The 7,810-nt window shown below is 45.0% G+C and overlaps 2 protein-coding genes across 5 annotated transcripts in view; both read right to left on the reverse strand.

Annotated features, from left to right (window-relative positions):
- Window positions 1-7,810, reverse strand: part of LOC134295667 (zinc finger protein 850-like) — a 74,293-nt gene that overhangs the window by 28,643 nt on the left and 37,840 nt on the right. The window lies entirely within an intron of this gene.
- LOC103282701 (zinc finger protein 420) overlaps window positions 1-7,810 on the reverse strand; it is a 55,639-nt gene that overhangs the window by 28,643 nt on the left and 19,186 nt on the right. The window lies entirely within an intron of this gene.

Here is a 7,810-nt window from a genome sequence, read left to right on the forward strand (position 1 = left end):
TAATACTGGAGCATCACACTGATATCATTGGGTTGAACACTGAAGAAGTGAAGGCAGGCAAACAGGCAAAAAGGAATTTTACTTTCCACTGTTTAAGAGCATCACTCAATAGATAATGGGTTTCCCTGAATTACCAGGATGTGCTAAATGCCAAGGGGCACGTGAGGAAAGGGGGGGGGAGTGCGCGGAGGGGAAGGGGCTAAAATGTACACATGGGGCAGGAAGAGGGCTTGGATGTGGGGAGCTTCAGCATGGGGAGGAGGAAGGCAGGGGGCTTACGTATGCAAAGTGGGCACAGTCGGGGCTTGGGCATGAGAAGTGGTCAGGGAGGGGGCTTGGAGGTGGTGACTAGGCAGGGAAGGCAACTTCAGCCCAGGGAATAGGCAGGGAGGGGGCTTGGGCATGGGAGTGCGAAGGGAGGGGGCTTGGGGAGTGGGTAAGGGATTATGGCAGGGACAGGACTAGGCATGGTAAGTGAGGGGTCTTGGATGTGAGGCCTGGGCAGGGAGGGTGACTTGAGTGCAGGGAGTAGGCTTGGGTGTGGGGAATGGCAAGAGAGGGGGTTTAGGCGTGGGGAGTGGGCATGAAGGGAGCTAGGGCATGGGGATTGGGCAGGGCAGTTGGCTTGGGTGCGGAGAATGGGCAAGGAGGGGGCTCAGCGTGGGGAGGGGGCAGGGAGGGAGCTTGGGCATGAGGAGTAGGAAGGGAGGAGGCTTGGGTATGGGCACTGGAAGGGAGAGGGCTTGGGCGTGGCAATGGAGGGGGCTTGGGCATGGGGAGTGGGAATGGAGAGAACTTGGTAACTGGGAGTCAGAAGGGAGGGGGCTTGGAATGGCAAGTGGGCTGGGAAGGGGCTTGGATGTTGGGAGCCATAAGGGATGGGGCTTCAGTTTGGGGAGTAGCTAGGGAGGGGGCTTAGGCATGGGGAGTGGGCAGGAAGTGTGGCTTGGGCGCAGGGAGTAGACAGGGAGGGGGCTTGGGAATGCGTAATGGGCAGGAGGGGGCTTGGGCGTGGGGAGCGCCTTGGGCATGGGGAGCAGGCAGTAAGGAGGTTTGGGTGTGGGAAGCAGGAAGGGAGGGGGCTTGATCATGGGGAGTATGCAGGGAGAGGTTTTGGGTGTTGGGAGTGGGCAGAGAGGATGATTGGGCGCAGGAAAGGAGCTTGGGCATGCAGATTGGGCAGGGAGGGTGACTTGGGCTTGGACAATTGGCAGGGAGGGGGCTTGGCCATGGTTAGTGGGAATTGGCACGGAGGAGGTTGGGTGTGGGGATCTGGCAGGGAGGGGTCTTAGAATCATAGAATCATAAAATGGGAAGAGACCTCATGGGCTACCCCATTCTGCCAAGAAGCAGGAAATTGTATTCAAAGCACCCCTGACAGATGGCCATCCAGCCTCTGCTTAAAAACTTTGAAAGAAAGAGCCTCCACCACAGAATTCCACTGCTGAACAGCTCTCACAGTTAGGAAGTTCTTCCTAATGTTCAAGTGGAATCTCCTTTCCTGTAATTTAAAGCCATTGTTCCACATCCTTGTCTCCAGGACAGCAGAAAACATTCTTGCTCCCTCCTCCCTATGACTTCCCCTCACATATTTATACATGGCTCTCACCATGTCTCCTCTCAGCCTTCTCTTCTGCAGGCTAAACATGCCCAGTTCTTTAAGCCACTCCTCATAGGTCTTGTTTTCCGGAACCTTGGAACATTTTAGTCACCCTCCTCTGGACACATTCCAGCTTGTCAACATCCCCTTTAAATTGCAGTGCCCAGAATTGGACACAGTATTCCAGGTGTGGTCTGACCAAGGCAGAATAGCACAACTTCCCTGGATCTAGACACTAGACTCCTATTTATGCAGGCCAAAATCCCATTGGCTTTTTTAGCTGCCACATCACATTGTTGGCTCATGTTTAACTTGTTGTCCATGAGGACTCCAACATCTTTTTCATATGTATGGGGGAGGCTGTTGAGCCAGGCCTCCCCTGTTTTGTATCTTTGCATTTCATTTTCGTTTGGGTCTTGGGCTCTTGGGTTCAGGCAGTGGGCAGGGAGGGTTAGGGTGTGGTGAGTGGTAGAGGAGAGGGTTTGGGTATTGGGAGTGGGAGTTGGCTTGACGAGTGGGCAGGGTGGGCAGATTGGATGTGAGGAAAGGGCTGGGAGGGAGCTTGGGACATTCCGGCCAGGCCTGATTCTTGCAGCCCAGGAGCAAGCCATCAGAACAAATGCAATTAAGGCCAAGGTCGAAAAATCATCCGATGACCCAAAATGCAGACTGTGCAAGGAAGCTGACGAAACCATGGATCATATCCTCAGCTGCTGTAAGAAAATCGCACAGACTGACTACAAACAGAGACACAACTACCCTGTTTCCCCGAAAATAAGACAGTGTCTTATATTAATTTTTGCTCCCAAAGAGGCACTAGGTCTTATTTTCAGTGGATGTATTATTTTTCCACAAAGACAAATTCACATTCATGGTTGAATTAAAAAAAAATGAAAATGTATTATCTACTGTACAGTAGTTGTCATCACAAACCAGCATTACCAAACTGTGAATCCTTTCAAGAATTTCTATATTATATTTTATTGCTATACTGTTTTTAAATTACTGTTTTAAATTTCTGTTCGTATGTAAATTCATGTTGTTGTTGGGCTTGTCCCTGTGTAAGCTGCCCTGAGTCCCTTCTGGGAGCTGGAGGTGGGATACAAGAATAAAGTGATTATATTATTATTATTATTAATATTATTTCTTGTTGCTACCTTTATTTCCATGTACAACAATCTATGGTATGTACATTTACCAATCCTGCATGCTTCCAAACAAAAACTTTGCTAGGTCTTACTTTCGGAGGAGGCCTTATATTTAGCAATTCAGCAAAACCTCTACTAGGTCTTATTTTCTGGGAAAGTCTTATTTTCAGGGAAACAGGGTATGTGGCCCAAATGATTCACGAGAACTTATGCCACAAGTACCACCTCCCTGCAATAAAGAACTGGCGGGATCACAAACCTGCAAAGGTAATGAAAAATGGACACGCAAAAATACTATGGGACTTCCGAATCCAGACTGACAAAGTTTTGGAACACAACACACCAGACCTCACGGTTGTGGAAAAGAAAAAAAGTTTGGATTATTGATGTCGCCATACTAGGTGACAGTCAAATTGATGAAAAACAACAGGAAAAACTCAGCCGCTATCGGGACCTCAAAATCGAACTGCAAAGGCTCTGGCATAAACCAATATAGGTGGTTCTGGTAGTAATCAGCACGCTGGGCGCTATTCAAAAGATCTCAGCTGACATTTGGAAACAATAAACATTGACAAAATGTCAACTGCAAATGGCCACCTTATTGGGATCTGCACGCATCATCCGAAAATACATCACACAGTCCTAAACACTTGGGTAGTGTTCGACTTGTGATTTTGTAATACGAAATCCAGCATATATCTCTCGTTTGCTGTGTCATACTATATATAATAATAACAACAATAACAACTGACATATCCGGCCCATCCCCTGTTCGGATATCAGCCAGCACGACAACGTCTTAAATCAACAAATAGCTTTCTAAGATCTACAGAGATACTCGCAGGAACACCTCAGCAAGCAAGAGTCCAAAAGTGGCCGGCTAAAACCCGGAACCTTAATCAGTGGCTGACGCCAGATGATAGACCCCCCTAGGCACATAGAAGACTGGGCGACTTGGAAGGCACTGAACAGACTTAAGAAATGGGGCTACAAAGTGGAGAAGAGCAAACCACAGACCACCTACTGCAATGCATTCTGAGCCCTGCTACATGCATAATGGAGGGCCTTCTCACAGCAACACCACAGGCACTCCAAGTGGCCAGCTACTGGGCAAAAGACATTTAGTATTAATACCAAGGTTTTTTTCTTTAAAAATCTCTATGTTTGCAAATCCAGTACAACTTGTACCCTTGGTTCGCTTCTAACACGGGAAATAAACAAACAATAATTTCATTTTTACCTCTGTGTGTGTGTGTGTGTATTAACATGGAACACTTTGAGAAACTAGCACCAAAAAAGCCCACAATTTGGTTCCGATATGTGGATGACACTTTCACCATTTGGAGCCATTGAGAAGAAGAACCAAATCAATATTTGAGCTACATAGTTTACAGAAAACCTAGACACATTCATAAATACCTATGTAAAATCTCCAACCATCACCCAGGTCAAAAAAAAGTACAATTAAAGCCCTGGTAGATCATGCTGACAGGTATTGTGAATTGAACCATCTAAACTGAGTTCTAAAGGCCAAAGGGTATGTATGCTATGTACGTATGTGTGTGTGTGTGTGTGTATATATACAGTAGAGTCTCACTTATCCAACACTCGCTTATCCAACGTTCTGGATTATCCAACACATTTTTGTAGTCAATGTTTTCAATATATCGTGATATTTTGGCGCTAAATTCATAAATACAGTAATTACTACATAGCATTACTGCGTATTGAACTACTTTTTCTGCCAAATTTGTTGTCTACCATGATGTTTTGGTGCTTAATTTGTAAAACCATAACCTAATTTGATATTTAATAGGCTTTTCCTTAATGCCTCCTTATTATCCAACATATTCCCTTATCCAACATTCTGCCGGCCTGTTTATGTTGGATAAGTGAGACTCTACTGTATGTATGTATGTGTATATATATATATATATATACACACACACACACACACACACACATATATATATATACACATACATACACACTAGCTGTGCCTGGCCACGCGTTGCTGTGGCGTTGTCTGGTGGTGTTGGTGAGAAATTTGAGTTAGTGGTGGTATTGAATGTCTGTTGTATGGTTGTCTTTATGTTTAGTATGTACAGTAGAGTCAGGCCTCTCTGAGTATACAGCTATCTTCTTTCTATGTGAAAAAGATAAGCAAACACTGTAAAGGTTCCAAACATAAAAAGAGATGTGACATGTCAGGGCCACGGAAATAGTCAGGCCTCTCTGAGTATACAGCTATCTTCTTTCTATGTGAAAAAGATAAGGAAACACTCTAAAGGTTCCAAACATAAAAAGAGATGTGACATGTCAGGGCCAAAGAAATAGTCAGGCTTCTCTGAGTATACAGCTATCTTCTTTCTATGTGAAAAAGATAAGGAAACACTCTAAAGCAGGGGTCCCCAAACTAAGGCCTGGGGGCCGGATGTGGCCCTCCAAGGTCATTTACCTGGCCCCCGCCCTAAGTTTTAGACTTAGGCTCGCCCAAAGTCTGAAATGACTTGAAGGCTCACAACAACAACACAACAGTCCTACTTAACTTGACTATCTCATTGGCCAGAAGCAGGCTCACACTTCCCATTGAAATCCTGAAAGATTTACAGTATGTTGGTTAAAATTGTTTTTATTTTTAAATATTGTATTGTTCTTTCATTTACTAATATTGTTCTATGGTAATAATGTAATATATTGTGTATACATATAATATTGATAATAACGTATTTATTTATTTATTTATTGCAGTATTTCTACCCCCGTCGTTCTCATCCAATAGGGGACTCAGGGTGGCTAATAATAATAATACAATATAATAGTATTGTATAATATAATAATATAAATTGTATATTATATATTAAATGTACTGTAATATTACTAATAATATTACGGTATAGTGATATAGTACAATATATTAATATATAATGCTAATATTGTACTATGCTAATAATATAATATATTGTATGTACATACAACTTGTAAGCCGCTCTGAGTTCCCTTTGGGGTGAGAGAGGGTGGGGTATAAATGTAACATATAAATAAATAAATAATTGTTGTTTTTTGGGGGGAGGATTACACTACAAATAAGATATGTGCAGTGTGCATAGGAATTTGTTCGGTTTTTTTAAAATGATAATTCAGCCCCTCAACAATCTGAGGGACCATGAACTGGCCCTCCACTTAAAAAGTTTGAGGACCCCTGCTCTAAAGGTTCCAAACATAAAAAGAGATGTGACATGTAAGGGCCACAGAAATAGTCAGCCTGTGCAAACCTTAGGATTGTATGATGATGTTGTTGTTGTTATTATTATTATTATTATTGAGAGGCTGGGTGGCCATCTGTTGGGAGTGCTTGGATTGTGTCCTGCATGGCAGATCGTGGGAGGTGTTAGCTGGCCCTGATTGTTTAGTGCCTGGCATTCCCGTGTTTTAAGAGTGTTGTTTTTTATTTGGTGTTGTGATTTTAAGCTTGTTAAAATATTAGGAGAGAGATTGTGTTGATTGTCATGGTTCATAGCATATATTTAAAATATAGAGTATTAAAATGGGTTGGATATTGTAGAAGGTTGGAGTGGAGATAAATGATTCGGATGATGGGTGGGCTCTAGGACCCGGGGGACAGCTTTTTCCCATTGCCTGCCTTCCCTGTTGCCGGCGGCCATGAGGGCTTCTCTTTTCCCTCCCGGGCACGGCTCCCGATGGGGCGTTGTGGGTTCTCTCCATGTGGAGGTGCGTAAAGTGATTTTGTGTTGTTTCAACCTTAAGGCGTGGATGATGGGTTGTGTTGTCCAATTTCGAGATTGGGGGCCCCGTAGTTTAGTTGCTTTGCTCGGTGCCGCGATTCCATCACTCTTTTATATATATAGATATATCCACATGCTTGACTATCATCAGATCTCTTAAGATGCTAACCGCAGATGCAGGCAAAACATCAGGAGAAAATGCTGCTTGAAACACTTTGTTCATATAGCTGAAAAAACTCACAGCAATCCAGTGATTCCACCATGAAAGCCTTCAACAATACAATAATAAACACAACAATAATAATTTCATTGACTTGTGGGGTCCCGCAGGGTTCAGTACTGTCCCCCATATTGTTCAACATCAAGGAGGCTGTCCAGGTCCTGAACCGGTGACTGGCTGCTGTGTCGGACTGGATGAGGGTGAACAAATTGAAACTGAATCCAGACAAGACAGAGGTCCTCCTGGTCAGTCGTAGGGTCGAACAGGGAATAGGGTTACAACACTCCCCCTGAAGACACAGGTTCACAGTCTGGGGGTTCTCCTGGACTCATCACTGAGCCTGGAGCCCCAGGTCTCGGCGGTGGCCAGGGGAGCCTTCGCACAACTAAGACTTGTGCGCCAGCTGCGCCCGTTCCTTGGGAGGTCTGACTTGGCCACGGTGGTCCACGCTCTGGTTACAGCTCGTTTGGACTACTGCAACGCTCTCTATGTGGGGTTGCCTTTGAAGACGGCCCGGAAGCTCCAACTAGTACAATGGGCGGCAGCCAGATTAATAACTGGGGCAGCTTACAGGGAGCATACCACCCCCTTGTTAAGCCAGCTCCACTGGCTGCTGATATGCTACCGAGCCCAATTCAAAGTGCTGGTCTTGACCTATAAAGCCCTAAACGGTTCTGGCCCAATCTACTTGTCCGAACGTATCTCCTCCTATGAGCCAGGAAGATCCCTAAGGTCATCTGGAGAGGCCCTGCTCTCGGTCCCGCCTGCCTCACAGGCACGGCTGGTGGGGACGAGGGACGAGGGACAGGGCCTTCTCGGTGGTGGCTCCCCGGCTGTGGAACACCTTCCCCAGAGAAATACGGCACGCCCCAACCCTTCTGAGTTTTAGAAAAGCCCTGAAAACATGGCTATGTGCCCAGGCTTTCAAAGATTAAATGATAAAAGACGACCCCGGACTGATTTACGGCTACAGCACGAGGATTTTGGAGGAATGGATTGTAATCATATGTTTTATATTTTTATATTGTTTTATTGGATTTTCATTGCTGTTTTAATTATGTGCAGGCATTGAATTGTTGCCAATTTGTACGCCGCC

Source organism: Anolis carolinensis, chromosome 1, assembly GCF_035594765.1.
Source record: "Anolis carolinensis isolate JA03-04 chromosome 1, rAnoCar3.1.pri, whole genome shotgun sequence".
Classification (NCBI taxonomy): Eukaryota; Metazoa; Chordata; class Lepidosauria; order Squamata; family Dactyloidae; genus Anolis; species Anolis carolinensis.